This window comes from Acomys russatus, chromosome X, assembly GCF_903995435.1.
Source record: "Acomys russatus chromosome X, mAcoRus1.1, whole genome shotgun sequence".
In the NCBI taxonomy this organism is placed as follows: domain Eukaryota; kingdom Metazoa; phylum Chordata; class Mammalia; order Rodentia; family Muridae; genus Acomys; species Acomys russatus.
This window is the reverse complement of record NC_067169.1, coordinates 105,469,115-105,494,732: the sequence shown is the minus strand read 5'-3', so window position 1 is coordinate 105,494,732 and position 25,618 is coordinate 105,469,115. Positions and strand designations below refer to the sequence as shown.

Sequence of the window (25,618 nt, the reverse complement as noted above, 5' to 3'; positions counted from 1 at the left end):
AGAAAATTGCTCAAGGAAAAGTGGGCTCATTGCTGTGACTATTTAACTGTGTGGTTCAAAGGTGTTTAGGACTGGTTTTGTGCGAAGAATTAGGACAGGTTGGAAGGGGAGGCTAGCGACAGCCTAGAGTGCTATAAGCAGAGCCTAATGGACCCTTCTAGTGGAAGCACAACAGACCAGCAAGCCCATAGGAATGATAGGAATGTGGAAAGGAAAGAAAAGACTGCTCAGGAGGTTTCAAATTGCAACAAAACCTATTGGGAATTGGATCATTTGTATTACACACTGGCAAAGACATTCTCCAGACTTTGTGTATGCCCTAGGGTTCTGCTGGAAGCTGTTTTTGTTTAATTTTAACTTTGTGATTACTATTATTATTACTACTACTATTACTGTGTGTGCCTATGCGTATATGTACTTGATATGTGAGGAAAATGTATCCATTCCACTATACACTTGTGAAGCTCAGAAGACAACTTTGGGGAGTTGGTTCTCTCCTTCTGACTTCGTGGTGATCAAAATTAAACTGCTAGGCTTGCATAGCAACTGAAGCTACCCGCGGAACCAATTAGCAGACTCAAGAAGCAGAGTTTAAAGGTGATGGACTATTTAATCTGGTGGAGCAAACTCCAGAGAGCCCCACATTCAAGCTGTTGCGTGAATCTTGCTGGCTGCTTTTCTCCATGTTTACAGTGAGAAGCAGAAGAGGAGTGGAAAGATTTGAAAAGCTTTCCATTTGGTTAAAAAAAGAAGTATGTGCCAGTTTGGGGCCAATGATATTTTGGTTGCCTGTGCACTATATTCCGTGATAATAAGAAAAACGATTTGAAAGCATTTCAGAAGTTGGGCAATCACCGCTCCTTGCAAGATGTGAAAGAGAAAAGACATTTGAAAGGTTTTTATTTATTTATTTTGGTTTTGTTTTTGTTTCTTATGAAGAGATCGCTAAGGTGTCTTGCTCCTATATGGCCTTTTAAGGAAGCACTTCCTGAGGTTTACCATATAGACTGCTAAGTGAGTCCATGATCTAAAGCATTCCGAGCTGCCAGCAGATCTTTGCATCATCTGTATGGCAATGTTTTACAGGCACACAGGATGCAAGTGTTATAGAATAATGCCAGAAATCAGATAAGACATCATAAAAAAGGGGAAAAAGCCTTAAAGGAGTTTGAAAAGGAGAGAATGATATTCATGTGACATGTAAGCAGGAGGGATGTGGTTGAGGAGGCACCAGCAGGGAGAAGTTAGGGGAGATGGCATTGGGCATTCAGGAAAACAGATGAATAAGAACAAAGTATGGCATATGTTTATATGAATCTGTCATAATGGAACTGATTGTCTTGTGTGATAATTTTAAAAAGTTCAGAACAAGGAAGTATGGGGTCATAGAGGCCTCCACCTAGATTTCAAAAGAAAGCCTAGGCATCTAGGCAATATGACAAGGTCAGAATCCCTTGCATGTGACCCTTGAAAAGGCAATGCATGAAGTTGTGAGGATGAAACCTAAGCTGCACTAGAGACTCAAAGAAGTTGAGGATGCCAGGGCCAGATCACTTTTTGCTGAAGAAAAGCCCAACACAGCGAGCATGTTAGTAAATGAAAAGGGTATATCAAATCCCCCCACATTATAACGTATGATTCTGCTGTTAGAAAGCTGACTAGTATATCAGGTGATGATGTATAGCAAGAGATAAGAGGTAACAAGTAAGAGACAGAGTCTTTGTTATGCCATTATGTCAGAGCTGACATCCAAGTATGTTGGCCTTTGTTATTAGTAAGCCATTATATTCATCCAAAGAAAGATAGCACACAGCAATGAGTACCAGAGCTGTGCATCATTGGGAACCACCTACCTACCACCTCTCTCTAGCTTTTAACATTCTATCTTGAAATGTTATAGTATTTTACATGCGGTACCATGTATGTACCATTTTATTTTATTTTTCTTAATCTCAGCATTTTTTGCTTTTTCATTATATTCTACATATGTTCTATAGCATATAATGGGAACTTGTTTATAATGCTAGTTATGTCTTAAATAATTCAAAAACCTGAACCCAGATACTTGAGTTATTCATATAGCTATCAATTATCATGTTATTTATTCCTTCTTTTATATCCCTAGTCATCTATTTTTCTTCTGCTAAGAGAACTTAATTATTTTTTAGCTATGGGGATTGAAAAGAGAGATATAAAGCTATCGTTACTAATAAAAACAGTTTACTGCATCAACCGTGACTGAAGAAAGTTAGACTGAAGTGAATTCACCCAGAATCTTTATTTCACCTTATTTTTGAAAGACCAGAATGATAAAGCATCCTCTATCTATGTCAGCAGTTCAAAGCTGTCACACCCATTCTTGCTCGGCCTTCTTAGCCTTTGACGGATAATATGGCCTTCATGGTTTCTGATGGAAAGTATGATGCTATTCTTATCTTTGTTCTCTCAATCAACTTTCTTATTTTTTCTTATTTGGATTGGAAAGTTCTGTAGTATGTTTCTCTCTACTCTTTTTCTGTGGAGAGCCCATTAATGTTCTTAAACTGTGCCTTTAGTTTTAAGACAATATGCAGGATTTGCTTCTTATTTCTTCATGTCTTTGTGAGCTTTCATTAAAGCAGTTGGTGTTTTGCCATAGTTTGTGTGTGTGTGTGTGTGTGTGTGTGTGTGTGTGTGTGTTCTGAATGCTATTGTATGTATGTGGAGGCTAGAGGTCAATATTGGGTGTCTTGCTCTCTTCCTGAACCTGAATCTCACCAATTCAGCTAGCCAGTGAGCTCTGGGGAGCCAGCTATCTTACCTCCCCACAGTGCTGTCATTACAGATGCATGCTGTTGTGCTCTGCTTTTATGTTGGTGCTATGGATCTGAACTCAGGACTTCATGCTTGCCTGATATCCAAGAAACCATCTTTTTAACTCCCTATCACTTTGCTCCTATTGAGGCTTAATTTTATATGTCATTTAGAGTATCATCTGTCTTTAACCTGGGGTTACTTTTAGCCTATTCCTCAGACAACACACTTTCAAGGGCTCTATTTAATGTCCCCAGAAAGGCAAGGTCCTTCTATCCTGTTGTTAGGAACACACATTAACTCTGTTGTTAGTATTACTGTTCCACGTTGAATTCATTAGGATCCCTTCTCTTTCTATTTTTTTAAATAGCAATTCCTTCCTTGATCTTAGAATCTTTGTAAAACAATGTTGACCCAAAAACATGATGGAATCTGCTAAAGGATTTCCTTCAGTACGATTTTGTCTTCTCTAGCACTTTTCTTTATAGATTTAAAAAATGTTTTCGCTCCCGTATACATTAATATCTAGGGTTAATTTAAATTACCTCTCCTTGTCCTACAACGTGGAAAACCTCAATAAGCAATGTGGAGTTTAGGGTTGCATAACTTGTTTCTCTTCTCTCAAAGGTATTTTTTTTTTTTTTGGTGTTGGCTGTTCTTGATTATCTGAAAAACCACATTTTTGTACTATGTTGTACAATTTTATAGTTGCTTAATGTTATTTCCTTACTCCATTGTAATAGAAGTAGTTTGTTAGCACATCTTTTGTGCTTCTTACTGAATTTATAGTTTTCCTTTCCAAGTGCCTACTTCTTTGACCTCTTAACATCCACATTGCTCTCCATATATATTGTATATTTTCAAGTTAATGTACATGGAAAGGGATGTATTTAGTATACAAGTGGTAGCTCTGATCCAAAAGTATGAACTCCAACAGGCTGTGAAATCTGAATTTCAGACTTTTACATTAAGGAGGTTTTTCTAGTAAACTCCATGTAAATCATACAAAATCTGAAGTCCCCTCCCAACCAATCTGCAATATTTCTGACCCTGAGCAATTTGGATACAGGATACTCAACTTGTAGACATATGGAATAGTTGCTTTGGTACTTTGAACCTCTCATTATTTTCAACACAACAGTCTCATATTCATATTACAGGCTGATCATAATTCTAAATCATGAAATATTATTTGAGCTTTGAATTTGAACAAAACACTGACTGTCGCATCGCCCTCTTTTTCAAGGCAATCAGTCTTAATGACACTTAATATTTGTTATTCTTAATTCATGTAGGGATCTTCCAGATGACAGTATTAGAATAATATTGTAGAAGCAAAAAAGTATACAGTTTTCATCAAGGTCATGTACAATTAGCTCAAAGTATGTAGAGTTACTTTCCATCTTTTGACAAGAACAGAATATAGCTCAGCAGCAGTGCACTTACCTAACACACACAAAGCCAGAGCCTGAAGGCAAGTTGGTACTAGAGGAAGTAGATGAACTTACCAAGTAGCCAGATGCCAGATAATTGTTTCTATGTCAGTATCATTATTGACACTATCATCTGAACAGTCATAGATATCCCCCAAAGACCTTGAAGGAAGCTATCTGTAAAGTTCTCATCTAATGCCAGACATATAGAATGTGCCGAACAAAGTGTGTGTGTGTGTATGTATGCTATGTATAGGCAAGTATATGAATGAATGAAAAGGTTAAATTATAGTCATTATAAATCATAGATGTCGGAAACATACTTAGACAATTTTAGAACAATTTTCATGAAAGTGTAGTTTAATAATCGTTTTAGTTCAGTGAGAAGTACTGTCAGTTGTTACAAGCTGTACTGCTTTTCCCAGTAAGGCTAGGGAAATGAGAATTCATGGTAGTTAATGTAAACATACTCAGATTAATGAGTACATTTAAAAACACAGTAATGCAATTGCTACCTCCTTCTAGGTAGCACATGCCCCATGTTCAATGTAAGTGCCAATAAGGAGTGATAAGTTAGAGGAGGAAAATTCCAATTTCTTGATTGGAATAATGAAACCCAAGGTATTGGTGACAGAATGTTAAAAGAGAGACAAGAAGTACAATGATTGCTTGATTTTTTTTTTTAATGGCTGAAATAAAGTTGACAGCACTTGAAGTGAAATATAAAAATATACACTCACTTATGTTTCTTGACAATATTCCACTTTCTTGCATGAAACTAGACTTTCTGCTCTTTAGGCTCTTATTTAATCCTTCTGGAAACTATATCATATTTTAAAATAAAGCATGTTAGTCTCCTAATAATCTTTTCTGTTCTGAAAATAGCATTGTTTTTCTTGTAATTCGAATGCCTTTGGAACTGTACTGATACTGTAGCCTTAGACTTTACATGTGTAACCTATGATTCACTCAGAAGCAGTTTAGTTTTTAAAAATAATGTAAAAAATTTTAAGATTATAATAGAACTGTGTTACTCACCCCTTCCCTTTCCTTTCTCCAAACCTTTCCATGTAACTCCTTCGATTGTTCTCATTCAAATTTTTTTGTGTCTGGGTATGTGTGTATAATTTTAGGTAGCAGACATCTATTAGACAGTCCTGTTATAAAGAGCCTTAAGCACATCAAAGAGGTATTTTTTGTTATTGGTCAATTCTGCATGAAACTTCTGGGATACAATGGGAAAATTTGTAGGATGAAGGCCTGAGTTCTTGGCTTGGATTTGTCTTCAACCCTTACAAACTAGATATTTAGGGAGTTATATAGTTAGGACTCCCCACAAGCTATTGCATATAGTAAAAAGGCTTTTGCTTCGGCAGTATTTTTTGGGTCACAAATGCCATCTTCATTTGTCTCCTCTCTTAGCTGAAGTCAGATCATTTAGATGTGGAGATCCCCCTTCCCTTTCTCCTCTCCACATTGCCTCTAAGTGTCTTGCTCTGTTTGGAAGAACTCTGTTGAGCTTCAGTGGGCAATGGTCTCTGTCTGTCATTTGCTCCTGATTCTTGCCTTGGTTCTTTCTTTGTGCCCAGAGGCACACAGCTGACAGATGCTCTGGTCAGAAGAGCCTTAGGGCCCTAATTTTTCATGTCCAAGGCCCTCTAGCCATCTGTGCCACTTACCTTTCCTAGGGAAATTTTACATTGCTCTTTTTATTATTCGAATTATATCTACAAGGAGATTTAAAAAGTGTTAGTAACTCTGGCTCATGACAATTGCTAAGATGTAGTCACAGTAATTGTGTTTGTGTGTGTGTGCATGTGTGTGTGTATGTGTGTGTGTGTGTGTGTGTGTGTGTGTGTGTGTGTGTGTGTGGGTTCTCGGGATAGAATGTATGCTAGACAAGTGCTTTAGCATGGCCCAAGATGTAACAAATCACCTGACCATAAGAATAGCTACTGTTTATCAAGTGATCACAATGTCGGACACAGCTACATTTTGAAGTCCTGTAGAATGGAGGAGGGATAGAAAAGAGCTGAAGGAATTGCTAACACTTAGGTGCCAGCCACTATCAGAGCTGAACTCCGATACTAGGGCCTCTTTGCACCACATCTCATCCATCTTGCTGCTCTACTATCTACGTGTACATCGGTATTTCTCAAACACAACATGTGTGGAGATCACTTGGGAATCTTGGAAATTACAGCTTCTGATTCAGCATTTCTGGTTTGATTCCTGTGACCTTGGGTGTATATTAAGGCATTGCTGATGGTGAGGCTGTTGATCCATAGATCACATTTGAAAGACACTAGCAGAAATGCATGGAACGTCATCAGTCTCATAACCTAAGTGGATATTTTCAAAGCATTGAAGTGATGTCACAGAACACAATTTTCTTTGCTTTTAACAACCACATTATGCTTGAATTTCTTTTTTGTTTTTTTGTTTGTTTGTTTGTTTTATTTATTTATTTATTTATTTATTTATTTTTTGAGAACAGGTTTTTCTGTGTAGCCTTGGCCATCTTGGACTCCCCTTGTAGACCAGGCTGGCCTCGAACTCACAGCGATCCGCCTGTCTCTGCCTCCCTGAGTGCTGAGATTAAAGGTGTGTGCCACTGCATCCAGATCATTTAGGAAAGTTTTAACCAATATTTCTCCTTATACATTTCTCCCCTTTTCTTCTGGAAGTTTCATTAGCATAGTGAGTAATGCTGTCCCACACAACTCAAGTCTGATTTTGTATTTTATTATTTTCTTCTTCAAGTCAGACTATTCATTTTTATTTATCTTCAAATTTATTCTTCTTCTTCTTGCCATCTGAATCTGCTTGTTTGAGCCTCTCTAGAACATTTTGAGTTTCTCCTATTTTAGTTTCACGGTACACACTTTGCATTTGCTTTTATCAAATGTGACTTTATTTACTGTTATAGTTCCTTTTGTTACATCTTTGTTGTTCTCTCTCCCTCCCCCTCCCCACCCCCGTGCATGTGTCAGATCATAGTCCAACTAAAGGTATCATTTTTCAGGCAGAAATGCTGAGAATACCTTGCTTTCTGAGCAGAATATCTCCAGTGCTCTGGAACTCACCAAGTAGGTAGTTAGACTGGCCAGCCTGTGGAATCCAGGGATCTGTGTTCTCTGCCTCCCTAGCTCCAGGATACATGCATGAGACCTTGGCAGTCCTTTTTTCTTTTTCTTTCCTTTCCTTTCTTTTTGCTTTCTTTTCTTCCTCTCTTTTTTATTTATGAGTTCATCAAAAGAAGTGCATAGTAAACATTCCACCCCAGAGCTTTGTCCCCATCCTCTTCTTTAATTTTAAATAGGGTTCCCTTAAGTTCTGTGATAAATGTATTTTAATGTATATTTTATTTATTATAATTTATTAACATTACATCCCAATTATTATCCTTTCCCTCTTATCTTCCCCTTCTCACCTTCCCTCCCTCTTCTGCCTATTCCTCTCACCTAGAGCTCTGATGAGGGGCCCTCCTACCCCAACTGTCTGGCCACAGCCTATTAGGTCTCATCAGGATAGCCTACATCCTCTTCCTCTGTGTGTCCGTTACACTGTCTTGCCAAGGGGAGGTGACCAAATCATGGCCACCAGAGTACACTCAGAGGTTCAGCAGCAGTACCCCCTCCCCTCCATGTGGATATTTGGCAATCCATTGGTTACCCATGAGCAGAGGATCTTGATTCTCTGAATGTACTGTCCTTGGCTGGTTAATCCGTTTGTGGAGGACCACCTGGGTCCAGATCCACAGGCCTTGATGATCTCCCTGTGGAGCTCCTGCTCCCTCTGACCTTCCATCCCCTCACTCTTTCCTACAACTCTCAGTGCTCCGCTCAGAGTCCAGCTTCTAGTCCCAGTATCTGCTCCAGTCCCCCATGGTGGAGTCTCTCAGAGGAGACCTATGTTGGGCTAGTATCCAATTATAACTGAGTATATACAATGTGTGTCTTTCTGGGTCTGGGTTACCTCACTTATGATGATCATTTCTAGTTCTATCCATTTGCCTGCAAATTTCAAGATTTCCTTGTTTTTAATAGCTGAGTAGTATTCTATTGTGTAAATGTACCACAGTTTCTTTATCCATTCTTCTACTGAGGGACATCTAGGTTGATACCATATTCTTGCTATTACAAATAAAGCTGCTATGAACATAATTGAGCAAATGTCCTTGTTGTATGGTGCAGCATCTTTCGGTATATGCCCAGGAGTGGTATAGCTGGATCTTGAGGTAGCACTATTCCTAATTTTCTAAAAAAGCACTAGATGCTTTCTGAAGTGGTTGTGCAAACTTATCCGCCATGGAGGAGTGTCCCCCTTCTCCATATCCTCACCAGGATGTGCTGTCACTTGATTTTTTGATCTTAGCCAGTCTGATAGATGTAAAATGGAATCTCAGAGTCGTTTTGATTTGCATTTCCCTGATGACTAGGGATGTTGAGCATGACCTTGAAAAACCAATTCTCAACTTCATATGGATGGAAAATCAAAATACTCAGAATATCTAAAACAATCTTGTACAATAAAAGATCTTCCAGAAAAACTCCATTTCTGATCGCAAGTTGTACTGTAGAGCAACAGTAATATAAACGGCATGGTACCGGCACAGAAATAGGCCAGTTGATCAATGGAATCAAACTGAAGACCCAGAAATAGATCTACACACCTATGGGCATTTGATTTTTTACAAAGAAGCCAAAACCATACAGTGGAAAAAAGATAGTGTCTTCAACAAATAGTGCTGGTCTAACTGGACATCTACATGTAGAAAAATGCAAATAGATCCATATTTCTCACTCTGTACAAAACTAAAGTCCAAGTGGACATAAAACCAGACACACAGAATCTGTTAGAAGAAAAACTGGCAAAGAGCCTTGAGCTCACTGGCACAGGAGACAACTTCCTGAACAGAACACCAACAACTCAGGCTCTAAGATCAACAATTAAAATGGGACCTCATGAGGCTGAGAAGCTTCTGTAAGGCAGGAGACATTGTCAGCAGAACAAAGTGACAGTCTACAGACTGAGAAAAGATGTTCACCAGCCCTAAATCCAAAAAGCCTAATATCCAAAATATATAAAGAACTCAAGAAATTAAACACCAACAAGCCAAATGATTCCATTAAAAATGGGGTACAGAGCTAAACAGAGAATTCTCAACAGAGGAATATTGATTGGCCAAGATAAATGTACTTTCACAAATCATTTGAAATCTTTTCTACTAAATCCAACATCAAACTCTTTCTACTGACTCATGTTTTCTGAACATGTTTCTCTTTTCATGTAACTTTTTGTTCAAAATTCGTATTTTAGGTAATGGATTAGAGCAGCTGTGGAGTCTAATGATTTTTCCTAAAGTGTGACATTATTGCCTATTTTCACACTTGATTCATTCTTGTTACTAACTTGTCTTAATTGTCTCCCACATGGCATGTAGCTCACAGTTTTTCTCTCAGGAGTTTTCCTCATTATTTTCTTCCTCCTCGTCTTCCTTCTTTTCCTGCCCCAGGGTTCCCATGGGACTGTCCTTTGTGTGGTAGAGGACTGATCTCAGATTCTGATGGGGGTGTGGAGTTGGGGTAGTGACACTTTTAAAATTTAGGCTATTTTGAGTCTGTTCTGACTCTTATTTCCTCCCGAGTCACATTGCAATATCTCTGTTCTCAGTGACTTTGGGTGGTCATACTAATTGCATGTCTTTTCCTTTCAGCAATGATATTGTGTACTTTTTCTCCCTTGTTGCCTATTAGCTCAAGACCTTAAATATAGCTCCTTTGGTCTCAGTAGCTAACTAACTTCATTTTCTGGAAAGATGTGGAACATTCTGATGGAAATACCTGTGACTTCTCATTTCCACTTTTTATTATGATATAATTGATATTATATACTGTCTATACCTTAAAAGTGTGCATTTCTGTTATTTAATTTTTATATTTATTTAGTATTTGTGTGTGTGCATGCGTCCATGCCCCCCATGTGGTGTTAAGTGGAAAGGTCAGAGGATAAGTTGTAAGAGTTAATTTTCTCCTTCCACAGGTGGCTCCCACTGATTGAACCTAGATCATGAGTCTTGATCTCCTGAGCTGCGTCACTGCCCACAATTTGGCTTTTAGTATAGTCACAAAGGCATGCAACTATCACCACCAATTCAAGACTATTTATATTGCTCTGAAAAAGAAACTCTGTGTTTGTTAGCACTAAGTTCAGACTCCCTTTCTCCTATTACTCTGGAAAGCACTTGGTTATCAATCAACACTTCATTCTATGTTATTGCCAAATAATATTTCCTTGTATGGGTAGGTTATATTTAGTTTACTTATTTATTACTTGACGGCCATTTTCTTTGTTTGCATTTTTCTATGCAATGTGTACATTTTGTGTAGCTGACCTTAATTTTCTTAAACATATGCCTACATACTTTCCATATAGTATATTACTATTATATACTATAATACTATTCTAGTTTACTTTTCCTCTGAAGAATTCTATTCTATGTTATATCTGTATTTCCATTCTTTATCACGCCTAAATCCTTGTTCCAGTGATATCCTGCCTTCCTACACTCATATTTTAATTATTTTATTTTATATTACTATGTTATGTATATGAATATTTTGCTTTTGTGATTGTCTCTGTACCATGTGTGTGCCTGTTGCCCTCAGAGACCAGAAGAGGATTTCAGATTCCCTGGAAATAGAGTTACAGATGGTCATCAGCTGCCATGTGGGTACTAGGAATTGAAGTTGGGTCCTCTGAAAGACCAACAAGTCCTCTTAACTGCTGAGCCAGCTCTCTGGCCCATCTACACTCAATTTTTCTTAACCTCTAACTACTATTATGTCAAACTACAGAAATAATTCGACATGGCCTGATCACAAACCTTCTGAAATTTTTTTAGCTTCCTATTTTTTATTCAATTGGTTGCTAAATAAATGTGATCAATTTTGTTGTTAATATTCTGAAATTTATATTCTATTCATCTCCCATATCTCTATCAGTCATACCTTTTCTTTTACAGATACATTGTCTGAGTTACTGTTTTATTGCTGTGGTTACACACCATGATGAAGATGAAAACAACTCACAAAAGAAAATGTTTAATTGGGCTTATTGTTTCCAATGGTTAGAGTCCATGATGGCAGAATGAAGGGATTACAGCAGGCATAGCTGAGAGCTCATAACACCAAGAGCAAGTAGGAGCCAGAAAGCTACCTTCCAATCCCACCCCTGTGACATACCTTCTACAACAAGGCCATACCTCCCAATCCTTCCAAACTGTTCCACCAACTGAGGACCATGTATTCAAATATACTTAGTCTATGGGGACTATTTTCATTCAAATCACCACATGTGCCTTCTCTCCTCTGTGGTATGTTGTACTTGTATACTGTCATTTTATCATCTACCTTATGGAATAGTTGTGATTTAGCTGTGCTTTCTTTATTACCACTTTTTGCATCCCCAGTGTTGTGTAACATAGGATCAGAACATACCCACACTGAAGGAATCAAAATATCTTAAGATCGGGGATTAATTTTTTATTTTCAAAATTTATTATTTTATTCTCTCTCCTTTTCCTTCTCTGTTTATTCTTTCTGCCTCCACATCTTCTTTTGCTTTTTCCTTCCTCTCTTGTCTACTTTCTTTTCTTTCACCATAATCATGTAAATAATAGTTTCTATTTAAGATTGATTTGTGTTATGCATTCAGTGGTTAAGCACATACTGCTCTTCCAGAAGTCGTTACTTTAGTTGCTAATCTCCACATCAGGCAGCTCATAGCTCCATGGAACTTCCGCTTCAGGGGTATCTGATATCTCTATCTTCCAAGAACACTTGAATTAGTGTGCATATACCCATGTACAGAACACACACACACACACACACACACACACACACACACACACACACACACACACTTTTAAAGATGGATATTACAAAAATGTTGGTTAAATTATATCCCTGTTGCCAAGCGTTTTAATGCAGGCCTGTAATCTCACTTCTGATGCTGAGACAGGAGGATTGCAAGTTCAAGTCTAGCCTGAGCAAATGTGTGAGACCCTGTCTTAAAACAAAAAGTAAAAGAAGGTTTGAGTGCATTCCTGGAATCTTAGCATTCAGGAGATGGGACAGGAAAACCAGGAGCTCATCAGGCTTCACAGTAAGCTTTAAGCTAGCCTGGGCTACATGAGACCTGGTTAACAGGTCCATAAAGAGAGAACTGGAGATGGATTTGGTTTAAAGGCAGAATACTTGCCCAGAACGTACAAAGCCTTAGGTTCAATTCTCAGTATTATTAAAAATAAAAAATCTCTGTTGAATAAACAACATGATGTCAGGTGAATTTGCTGTCTTTAAAATTCTTTACAAAGATTTTTGGTTTTTGTTTTGGTGAAGGTTAACCTTTGCATTTAGTGCAGAAGAAGAAATGAAGGCAAGAGGCCCTGCAGGAAAAGTTTAACAGCAAACAAATGTTTTTATGAGCACTTGTCAATTAGTAATGGAAAAGGCAGAGATAATTTACCCCTGGAGTGTCCCAGCAAAGGCTAGACACCAACCACTGAACACTTGTTCCTACAGGGATGTCTGCTTTAGGTACAAGGTTGGATTCATGCTCGTAGTATTTTTGGAATGTAGCACTCTAGTAGACACCAAGTAGCTCAGGAGAGTGCCAGGAGAACAGTAGTGACCATTGTAGGTGCTCAGTCTCTAAACAGAGGGGCAAAGGTTTCTGGAAACTGCAATCTTTCAACATCTTTGTTTGCTTTATATCTATCAGTCAACACAGGGAGTGAAACTTCACCTTGCATTTCCAAGAGGCTTATGCCAAGGAGGTCTTCAGTTGCATTATAATAGACAAGAATAAATCGAATTGAAGATTGAACTGAACTCCGAATCTGATCTCTAAGGTTCCTTGCAGTCTGAAAATTCCGGCCCCTTGGATTTCAGCCATAGCAATTCTGGCTCAGCCTCCCAGAGGAAAGCCTCATGCCTCCTTTGTTTTACCTGCCTCTTTGTGTTTGAGTAGTGTAGTGTAGGCTTTCAGGCAAGTCCTGGGGCAGAGGGTGTCAGTTTCTTGTTGCACTTACTAGGATGTGATAGGATTTCAAACAACACCCAAAGAATATGCTTCTGGGAGATCTAGCCACACTTTCTCTACATACAGTGCACTGAAAAGTATGGGTGTCTAAAGCAAGCATTCTTTATGATGCACAAGATTCCTTGGCTGTAAGGGAGTGACAGGGGCTATTTTAAACCTGACAGTGCTTTAGCTTGGCTCTGGTTAAAGGGTGGAATTCCTCCTGAGGCAAGCCCTAGCAGAACCAGCTACTATGCATGTGTCATATATCAGTACCGTATAACGTATGAGTCTCTGATATAGGAAGAAGAAGTCAAAAGCTTTTGGAACTGAGTTGTACACGCCCACTTGCTAATTAAGCATAATGTTAATTCTTTAAGTCCTTATAATTAGTAGATTTTTAGATTTGTGTTGGTTTTTGTTAAGCAATCTGTTTTGGGGAGCTTGAAGCAACTGGAGCATTGCTGGCGTCAGTGAAATTTATTTAATTTATTTTTATGACAGTCTTCATCTTAGAAATGGGATTTTCAAATATTGCTGTGCCAGGCAACATTACTTCTTTGCTGGTTTTTATTTCAGGATTGGGACTGTCTCAGGGTGCTCAGGAAGCATTTTGTGCTCCTCTGTATTACAGCTGTAATATCCAAGAAAAGTGTTTGATTGTATGTGGTATCTAGGATGTGGTACTTTATTGAAAATGTTCCAGATTTTGACAGTGTGATGCGTTTATTATTCCTGATTTATATACCAAATGATCTTATTTTCTCTAAATTAATACTTTGTGCAGTCTGTGAGATTCTATTTTGCTTTCTAGCATCATTAAGAAGCATTTCATAGGTATTTTGTATCATTCGCTACCCTCAAGCATTAAAAAAGGAAAGAGAAAGCAGATACATTTCTTTTGTAGCATAGAATCTCTCTGCCTTAAAATTCACATGGATCATAAGCTAAACCAATTGTTAGAGCATTGGTAGAAGTGTTCACAAATGCTTAGAGGAGCGGAGTCAGATCCCATTCTTTCAGTGGCTATTTTTTCATGATTTTCTTTTAAATAGCGTTACTCCGTTCTCCTTTTCTTGATATTATTACTTCCATTGCCTGTACAATTTTTCAAGATTGCCTCCTCCATGAAGCCTCTACAATGTTCCCTCTTCCATATCAGAATTGATGGCCTTATCACTTTTGGTACCACGGATCTCACCATCATCTTTCTGGGGGTCCTTACCAGTGTGTAGCTCATTGTATGAGCTCCTTCTTGGTTATTGTTCCATTCAACTAGCAGACACTTGAGAAAAACAAGTATAAGGTTTGGATTGGAGACTTTCAGCATTTTCCAGAGTGCCCGGTGCATCCATGGTTGTTGAACAGACAGCCTTCTGTCTTCACTGATGGCATTCTTTGGGGAGACCATTTTTTTTTTTTATTTAAGCAGCATGTATGGACCACAGTGTGAGTCTGAACTGGAGGACTCAGTTGAGCTCCCAATATGCTACTGATTAGTAGCATAACCTTCAATGACTTCTCTTTTCTCTGGTTAATTTTGTTTTTTTTTTTTTTTTTGTTACAGATCTTGGTACCTGGCATACATAATGTGAAATGATACTATAAGGATGAAAAGAATGAATGTATAAACAAGACTTTTACAAATGATAAACACATGGAGTAAACTCCCAACTGTACAGTCTCATTTCTCTCACCTGTAAAACAGATATCTCACTACCATCCTTACTGAGGTAGTGGGAGCATTATGTAAGACAACATGGAGGGTGCTTAGCACATAGCTGGTGTTTAATAAATGTTGTATGTTCTAATGTGGGGCTTTCCCACAGAGAATGTGTGCTGAGGTTGGGCTGCTTGGACTGTGGATTCAGCTACTTACCCCACCCTTTAGCCTTGCTAGTTCTAATTTCATAGCTATAACAAGCAAAGTAATTAAATTTACTCATAAATGTTTCCAGGCCTTTGAGTGGAAGCCAATAAAAAGAGTAAATATTATTCTTTTAAAAAAACTGATGTCCTTGATGTGATGGAAGAAGAAATATCATATTTACTTACATGTATTCTTGCTCCAGATTGAGAAGACAACTAAGAATATTCCTTTTCCTCCCTCTGAATTTTCACCTTGTAGGTCTTATCTATATAGAAGCAGTGATGGCAGCTGCCAGCAAAGGTAAACCAAGAGTTCAAATGAGAATTACAGCCACCCCTGCTAAAGAGATCTCACTCCTTAGCAGGCAGGCAGTCCTGGAACCCCTCAGCTGCCTCTTACCTCCTTCCCCACCATAAAAAGGTAGCTGCGCTCTAAGGAGGATGCACTGGCCTCCCTCCCTCTATCCTTCTTTCCTCACTCACCTGCACTTCCCAAAACCTCTCTACCCTGTGGCTGATTTTGCTTTCCTGGGACCAAAGTCAATTTAGCCTCAAAACTAAAACTTGCAAGGAAAGACAATCCCAAATGTAAACACCCACCCCCCAACGTGATTACTTGACAATAAACTGTTATTCTGTCTCCAGATGACAAACAGTCCACTTGATGTTCTGCTACCGAAGGAACTATTGAAGGATAAGGGAAGGTCAGCAAATGGAAGTTCTAATTAGTTTAGCACCTGATGCTTGTATTGCTCACAACGGGATCACAGTTCTTGAAGGACTAGTAGTCCAAAGGTTAATGACATTTGCCTGATGTGTTGCTGGATTAGGCCTTCCGGTCTCACAGAAATTGCCCATCTTTATATAATCCAGACCATATTTGTGAAGACATGATTATAGACCCGTGTTTTGAATCATTACTCTAGCCCCTTACTTGCAGGATTTGGGTTGTTTTTAAATCCCTTGCATTGACATGACCAACTGCAAAAAGTCTTTATGCAGATGTGCCTCTTTATGAATGTTGGTTTCTTTCTTTTTTATTTTTAAGCTGGAAAATAACTTCATTTGTTCTGAGGAGCAGGCCAGAGTTCCCTCAGAACTTCTGAAACTGCTTTTTGGTGCCAGCAGCCTTGGTGACCTTGAGCACATTGAGTCAAATGGTCTTGCTCAGGGGCCTGCACTCTCCCATGGTGACAATGTTGCTGATTTGTACATCCCTGAAACAGGGGGACAGGTGCACAGACATGTTCTTGTGGCGCTTCTCTTATTTTTTTTATTATTTTATTATTTATTATTTTATTTTTTTTTATTATTTATTTTTTATTAATTTATTCTTGTTACATCTCAATGGTTATCCCATCCCTTGTATCCTCCCATTCTTCCCTCCCTCCCATTTTCTCCTTATTCCCCTCCCCTATGACTGTGCCTGAGGGGGATTACCTCCCCCTGTATATGTTCAACTTCAGGATGTAATGGAGACAGTCCCACATATGACAATGGTCCTCTGCATCTTCATCTTTGTCCTGACACCAGACAGGAGACATTATCAGTGAAGGGGCATTTCTTGTTTATGTAGGTGCCCTCAATGGTCTCCTTGGGTATCTTAAAGGCTAGACCAATATTTTTGTACTACAGAGGGAGTTTTTCCTTGCTGGTTTCTCCTAGAAAAGCACACTTTTTGTTTTGAGAGCCTGTAGGCTGCTTTTGGTAAGTACGCTCCTTCTGAATATCCGCCATCTTCCCAGCAGCCTGAGAAAAAGACAAGCTTTGCTCTTAAGTACTCCATTTTTGGATTTTAACATTACATACTTTTGGATGTCTGGAGGCAGGATATTTTCCAAACTAATGGAAAACAGAATGCCAGCATAAAACCAAGTATCCCTTTACCCTCTGGACCCCCTGCAAAATTTAGTGATCTTCAAAGCATGGAGATTTGAAAAGGAACTATTTATGGCTAGTCCAGTGTTTAGGCCATAGACATTGGTTTTCCGTGTACTTTTCCACAAAGGTTTGCCATCCCCTTGATTTTTCTTAGCTAAAGAAACTGAATTCACTAGGCGTGGTGGAGCACACCTGTAATTCCAGCAGTCAGGAAGGCAGAGGCAGGTGAATCGCTGTGAGTTCGAAGCTAGCCTGGTCTACAACATGAGTGCAGGTTCAGAACAGCCAAGGCTATACAGAGAAACTCTGTCTCAAAAAACCAAAAAGAAAAGAAAAAAGAAATGAAAAGAAAAGAAAAAACAGAAAAAGAAAGTGAATCCATTCAAGTTCTCTCTGTCATCCATCAAGAGCCTCCCCCGAGATGAGCTTTTTGTAAAGGTTTATACAAATAGTAAGCTAACCAGTTCCCTGGGCCATAGCAAGATGCTCAGACATCTTGGGTGCTGGAGACACAGATGGAAAGAGATAAAGGAAGCAGCTGGCTGAGTTCCTGGCTTTTTTTTTTCTCACTCCATTCTGCCAGCCTTTGCAGATGGGGGACTTTGAGGCTGCTCATCACTTCTCTGATGGGGCTAGAAAGACATACCAGAGCCTCATCTCTAGACAACTAAGCTCTACACTAGGTTCCCCAAGCTGCATCAGTCCTGAACTTGAATCTTGAACTGAAAGTGACATTAAATATGAAGAAAGCCTTCCTAATCAGTTTGACCTTTTGGACACTGCCTGCTTCTTCTAGGGATGCATAAACGCCTTGTGTTCTGTTGTCTCAGACATGTTGGCAATGAGGTACCATTAATGGACACTAGATTCTTCAAAGTGAGTGTGTCCTACCCGTGGCCAGTCTCAGAGCTTAGCCTGCTCTGGAGATTCAATGCATAATTCACATTAGAGAGGAGCCAAAAAGCTTGTCACTGAGAAACAGCCTTCATTTCCTCCACTCTTGGCATCTGCTGTACTTTAACTTCCTCTTGGCCCTCTCTGAGGTAGGGCAGAGAGAGCATCACTGAGTGTCTGCCACCCATGGTTTGCTATAGGCATCCTTTCTGGAGAAGGAAGAAGCCCAGGAGATCCTTCTCAGACAAGATAGAACAGCCAGCCCAGTCCAGAGAGGTCGTTGGCAGTCACCTGGTCTGGATATGGACTGGACCAAGACTGAGTTGAGATTTGGCTTTCCATATTCATATAGCTGGTTGAAGTGGGAAGGAGTCAGTAATGGAGCCATGAGGACTCTCAGGGGAAATAGTGCTTTACTGGAACTATAAAAGCATTTCCATCAGAACTTTTGAGTTTCCTAATGAGCTGGCATCCAAGATGAATTCAAAGAAGATTTTTAGAAAATTATCACATTTGTTTATTGTGTGTATATTTATGAGTGTGTATGCTTTCATGCCATATCACATGCATAGAGATCAAAGGACAATCTATATATTTCATTTTCTCCCACAATCAAGTGCGTTCTAACTATAGGACTTATGTCATCAGCCTTGGTGGAGGGAACCCTTACCCATTCAGCTACCTTACTGGCCCTAAATTGGTGTGTGTGTGTGTGTGTGTGTGTGTGTGTGTGTGTGTGTGTGTGTGTGTGTGCTAACTGTTCTCCCTTCCATTCCCAGTTTTCAGCTTGCATTGTACCCTAAGGAAGACATTTCCAATTGCAATAAAATTATGTTGTGAATTCTACTTATTGATTCAGATCCTACCATCTTGTGGGAGCACTTCTAGGGAAAATTCACCTGCTTATTTATTTAAAAGTACACACAGACAATTCTCCTGGTCAAAGCAAGAGAGTTGGGAAAGTGCTATCTCTGATCTCGAGCAAGCTTGAAGTTTCAGTGGTACCAGTAGGCTTCTCAGAGGGCAGTGTGCATAGCCTCTGGCTGCCTGAGAAGCACGCTTAGATGCATAGCTACTCTTAGAAAGGAGAGTTGTAGTAGAATGGAAAATGCACAAAGACAATATTTTATGACTCTGGAACTTTCGCTTTGTCTCACAGGGTTCTGCATTAAGAACTACTTGCAATTTTACTTTGGCACTGGCCAGTATTCAGCAGCCTTACTCCAAGCTGTTGTTTCTGACCACTGAGAAAATGACGAGTGTTTGAAACCATTTTCAGGGGTATATGTATGTTTCCACACTCAAGTATATAGTGCCATTTCTATTCTTAACCAGGTCTTTTGCTTGTTTAATTGACGCATTAGAGTTGTGTCGTTAAAGACATTCATTTACTCATTCATTTCCTTCTATAATCAAGAAACATACTTTTAAATTAAGTCTGTGTTGCTATTCAGTGATTAAAAATTTTACCCAGATCCACTAAATTGCAAGCTTCTTAAAAGCGAGGAAGTGCATCTTTCATTTATGTGTACATATTGCTGAGCGTATAGTTTCCATAAGTATGAATGGATGCTTGAGGCAAATGCAATTTAATCAAGTTTGCCACAGAGGCAGATGTTGCTGTTTTAATATCTTTTCATAACCAGAGGTCTGAGGGCATGGGGAAATAGCTGAGAATGAGAACTCTGGAAGAACACGATATTAAAATAGATGCATGAGTGAGGACCCGAAGCTTCTCATTGTCAAAACTGCAGAATCACTTTTGCTTCTTGTTTTTCCTGGGAGAAATATAAGGTGATGATGAGTGGGAATGGAGAGAACAACAAGCTCATATCAAGCAGACAGAAGGAAAGGGGTGAGATCCACAGCAGCCAGCCCTAGCTCTCTCTGCCTGTGTACAGCAGTAAGACTGTAAAACGCAGATTCGTACCTCCCATAGACTTGTCACCAGACACCCCGTTAACAAACTCACATAATGTGTTTTACTGTTTACAGTGTCCAAGCCCTTGCTTTCTTTCTGTTTTTCCTTCCCCTCCCTCCTTCTTTCCCTCTCCCCCACCTCTTTTTTGGTTCTCAAGGTGTTTTATTGGCCTTAGTGCAGGGCTGAGAGATTGCAGAGGGGGTGAAGCTTGTTGAAAATGTCTCAACGCTCACATGACTTAGCCATGGAACTTTGCAGTCCAGTCCTTTGTCTTCATTCTTAAGGACTTGAGGAAGGAATCTATGTAGCCACAGATGACTTTGAAGCCCTGATTTTCCAGCCTTTAGCTCCCAAGTGTTGGGCTTACAGGTGTAGGCCAGCACACCCAATGTATATGGTTTTGTGAATTGAACTCAGTGCTTTGTGACTGCTAGGTAAATATTCTGCTGACAAAGTCACATCCTCAGCCCTGAGTTTCTTGCTTTGTGATACAAATATGATTCTTTGATGTACAGCATTTATATTTTACTAATAGGTGCTTTAGTTAGTACTCATTTGAAAAACCTATAGCTCATATTTTAACCACTACAGCTACATTTACTGCAGATCTATACAATAGGAATTTCTGTGATAAAATGGTTTATAATATGAATACTATTCAACTCTGATAACGTTTAACATGTATGAATACTGAAGAATTGTCTATTACTAGTGAGATTGAGAAACAGGTTTTAAATTTTGATTAATTATAACCCAAATCCTCAGCATGGCTAGCAGATATTTAATGATGTAGATATGAAATTCATTAGTAAGTAAGTTAGTAAGTTAGTAAGTAAGAAAGGAAGCTTCAGTTGACAAAGTTAAACAATTTCCTGGGAATTGCAGAGTTCAAAGATTGGAATCCCTGGATTTATTTCTGATGCTTCCACCAAATTCACCAATGTAGACTGTGCTTATTCTAATTGTATCCAAATCTGTGAATGAACAACTCTGGTACACTTGTAATTAACCACACAAAGGAAATATATAATGAAGGACAATAGTCAGTAAATCAGTACAAACTGATCCCCAAATCTAAGCATTTTTAATAGTATGGTTGAAAAGTCAAATTACAGGAAAAAATGGCTGAAAATCATTTGGGAAACCATCTCTTTTGTGGAAAGTTCGAAGAAATCGTGAAGAAAAAGTTTATAGATTGGATTACTATGACAGTAAAATGTGCTTAGAATTAAAAAACAGATTTGGGAGGATATTAAACAAATAAGAAAGACATGGGTGATAATTAAGATCATGAAACACTTCAAAATAGGTACCCAGGAGTCAAGGGAAAAGAAGGTGAACAGACAACAGGAGTTAGAACTAGTGAATCACTGTATGGAGAAGAGCTACAATGAAGCTTTTCAAAGAGCTACAAATTTAGTGCTGATAAGATAGCACCTCATACCATTCAAATTAGGCAGTCTTAAAGAAAATATTAATCATCTGTGTTGGAGAAAGATGGTAAAGCTAGCAGACTGATATGATTTGTTGCTCATGGCAGCTGAAATTGCTCTGATTTAGAAAGCAAATTTGAAGTCATCAGCAATAATTAATGTACTCATCCCTCCTGAAAATTTACTCTATGTAAACAAGCCTATGGAAAAATGTATTGCCATCAAATATATAATGATCTTAACATATAATGTAAACCTCTAAAAAGAGAAGGAAATGAAACAATATAGAATACCAAGTCATGGGTAGTGTGTGCATTTAAATACATTGTCACACACACACACACACACACACACACACACACACACTGTAGAATATTAGATCTCTGTTAAATAGATAATTATGAACACTGTAATGGCACGGAATGTGTTTATTATGGCAAATGAAAAACGGCAAGATACAGATTTGTATCCAGGCTAAACTTTAAGCCTTGTCAAGGTATATATGTGGATCCAGATAGGAAGCTAACCCAGGAAAGTGAAAACATCTGGTATATTGGGGTCTTAGGATTTATTTTTGTTTATCTTGGTCCTGTTTTCTGAAAGAGACAAAATAGAAATGAAAACATAAACAAGCAGTCACAGAAATGGGCTTCATTCACAAAATATCATTTCTTATTGGAAGCTGCCCCCTTTTCTCCTTTTCTTCTCAGACCTCTCTTTTTCATTTTGATGAGCTGCACGTGCTCAGAAAGATCCAGCCCTCAGTCGAACATAATCAGTACAAGAGAGTACTGCTCCCTTGGAGGAGATTTATTGTGTGATGGTTGGCAGAAGAAAGGATGTACAAAGAATGTGTGGGCAGATTTCGCAGAGGTGGTGGAAATGAAAGAGGAGGCCATCTGGTAGATGGGCTGTGGCAAATTAAACTGCATATTATGAACATGGAATACCAGAAGAAAATCCAAATGCACTGGAGTTGGAAAATGACCAGCTGAGGCGCTATAAAACAAATCAGCTACAGGCCGACAATATGTCACTCATCAACTCAGATAGTCCCATTACTAGGGAGAGGATCATTCAAGTCGAAATTTGCAGACCACGTTGCATGTGGATTTCCCCTGGGGGGTGGAAACAACCACCCACATCCTTCCACACCACACACAGATGCTTCTGAGAGAGCTGCTATTTCAATGACTATGGTAAATTCAGAATGAATTCAGATGCATTGGGTTTGCTTTCAGCTTGTGTTCATTAGTGGACTCTGACACCCAAATTAGGCAATCAAAATTGTTGAAATTGCATCTGGATAGCAGCTCTCATCCTTTCTCCTCCTCGCCTTTTTTTTTTTTTTTTTTTTAGACTAACTCCTCAGTATCTTGGGATATTTCTTAGTGACGATTACTACTTCTTGCTTCTTCACTGAATAGCCTTTAAGTCTCCCTCTCTTCCTCCCTTCCCTTCTTTTCTTTGCCTCTCCTTTTCTTTAGTTACCTAAGCAATTCACATTCTTATTAGAGCTGGCATTTCTGGAGTTCTTCATAATTTCAGTTCACTATCATTTCCTCCTACTCTTTCTCCCGTCCTCCATTTCTTTTTGTTCTCACTTTGGGCTCTTTCAGGTTCCTGCGTCTTATACTCGATGATGGTGGTGGTGTCGGCAAATTCGTCATGAGCTTGGCCTTTTCAGGTCCCCGAGTCTCTTATACTTGGTGATGGTGATTCTTCCCACACACGTTTACTGGTTGCTTGATTGTAGTCATTAAAGTGTTGTTAAGTTTGTCATCATCCTGATCTCTATGTACTCCTTATGGCTCAGGTGTACTTTCTGTGACAGCGCTCTTCTGCTGTGGCTTTGGGCTGGCTTGGTCCACTTTCTAAGGAAATAGCTAGCTATATTGTATGCACCCTATGTTTTCCTTGAATAGATTATAAGTTCCTGGAGCAAGGTGCCATGTCATAGTTTCCCCCTTAGAATTCCACACAGGATGCCATACACATGTCTTACTATTAAATTGCATTGTTCCTCCTTCTTCCCCTTTCTTTCTTTTTTCATATAATGATTGAGAGTCTATTATTTAAAAGTCTCCATTCAAATGACCAAAACAGACTATGTGCCCTGTCTTGATGAGGCTTTCTATTCATGTCTAGATATTTGCTCACTATGTGTGACCTCACGCGTACTGCTTTTCTCAAGGAAGGTAAGTGTGACCTCCAGTGTACGTGGAAGTTTCCATCTTTTTTTCCTTAATCACTAATTGCTTTCATGATTGTCTGTTTCTCCAAAATTCCGTGTATTTACTATTATACAGAAAATAGGAGAATGCCCTTTTGGCTATAGGTATTTTGGGTATCTTTATGCTCACAATGATAAGAGCAATTTCTTTCCTATCTTACTTAAGAGTTTGCTTAAGCCAAAGTCAGTGACTGTCTTATTTCTACGTTGACTACCCAGCTCACAATGAACCTATTCACTTTCTCAGGTTTTATTCTAGTTTTTCTTCCATTACAATAGCAGCCCACTTTTGTTCACTTCCTTTAGTCTTCAGTCCCCAGAGCAGCTTCCAGAGTTTCAGCCTTAGCTTCTTTAGCTGAAAGAGATTGCCTATTTAACTATGATAGATCTGTACAAGAAAATTGACTCTTTTTCCTATTCTAATGTTATTTATTTACATCTTGACTGATTATAGTGACTATTCTCTCCAAGATAATTTCATTTTTCAAACAATTTGGTATGGAATTTGATGCGGCTTGAGTGTTTATTTGGAAGATACTGTTTTTCTTTTATAATGAGTTCCCAACAATAATTCTGTTGAGCTGATTTTACATTCTATCATCTATCTATCTATCTATCTATCTATCTATCTATCTATCTATTTATCTATCTATCCATCTATCCGTCCATCTATCCACCCATCTATTATCTATCTAGCCTGGCTACTGGCAGGATGTTGGTTAGCTTTCCTGGAGGTATATTAGCTTACTAATAGGAATTACCTTTCAAGAAGCTTCTTTATTGACAGTAGCAACTGATCCTTGTTTTTAAAAAATGGAGCTTTTTAACACATTTAGTGATTTAAGAGAATTATAAGAAAAAAAGACCATAATGTTACCATATAATTTTTATAGTATTTGAAGTGCTATGATCATTCCCATATAATTTATGTTTAATCCAGTGTTGAGATATTGAGGTGAAATTGGTATTAACATATTGTGAAAGCAAAAAACAGCTAAATGTGTTCTTGTTGGAATATGTACTGAGTTTTAATTATTAAATAGCATTGGCTTGAGGAGATGAAGGTTCTATTTTGATCCATAATTTCACACATGTCAAGTTTGAATTTATATGGAAACTTTAATAGTGTACTGTCTTTAGCTGTTCCTTTCAACATGCTGTAAGCATTATACCGTAAAGCAAAAGCACTGATCAACTCAGCAAAGCACCTACAAGTTGTCCTGTGTGGAAAAGAAATGAAATGCTCCCCAATCATCTGTCTATAAGCTGAGAACAATATATCATTCTAAATGGTTTTTGTTTAAATGGTTAACTGTTATTTTAAATGACCCAGATTTAAATGGCAAGAAGGATGGTCTCAAGGTTTAATCTAGGTCAGTTTAAGGAGTAGAGGTTTCAAGTCTGTTCACAAATAAGTAAATTTCTAGCTAGTAAGTGCTTGGTAATTGTTTATTATTGCCAATTATGTTGAAAGCCAATTAAAAGACAAACATTCTTCCTCCAAAACACAAGCTTTAATGGATTGTGGGTATTGACATGGCCATCTGATCATTGTACCTTTTTCTTTCATCTGGCATTATGTACATATATTGTGCACGTCTACTCTTTTCAGATATAGTTCTAGGCTCTGTAGTTTGCTGTTGAATAAAACAGACAGGGTCCCTTTTTGTGAGACTTCCAGTTGGCTCTCTTTAAGTATGTCATTTCATTTCTCTCAACTTCAGTTATATCATCTTAAAACAAGCATAATGTCTTTTTGAAGAATTGTTAAAATAATTTTTAAAACATTAAGTGTAGATACGGTGGTTCCCACATAGGACATGGTAGGATCTCAACAATGATAGTTGTTATAACCATTGTGCAAGCCTTTGGTCACGGCAAATGAACTGAAGAGCTTCCGGGTATAGATTCACCTCATAGAATACTAGCTGAGAATGTTTGAAGGTAGCAGGCTGCAAAGAAGATAGTTAGTCTTTTCTTACTTAGGTATTGTATGGCATACTTCAAATAGATGTGAATGGGAGAGCATAGTATACTAAGCATGGAATTTCTTGATCTGTCCATGGGAAACTTA

The 25,618-nt window shown here is 38.5% G+C and overlaps 1 protein-coding gene and 1 pseudogene across 3 annotated transcripts in view; one reads left to right on the top strand and one right to left on the bottom strand.

Annotated features, from left to right (window-relative positions):
• The window catches only part of Hs6st2 (heparan sulfate 6-O-sulfotransferase 2), a 286,621-nt gene that overhangs the window by 49,808 nt on the left and 211,195 nt on the right, over positions 1-25,618 (top strand). The gene's annotated exons all lie outside the window — the stretch shown is intronic.
• LOC127185876 (40S ribosomal protein S11-like) lies at positions 16,276-16,919 on the bottom strand (annotated as a pseudogene).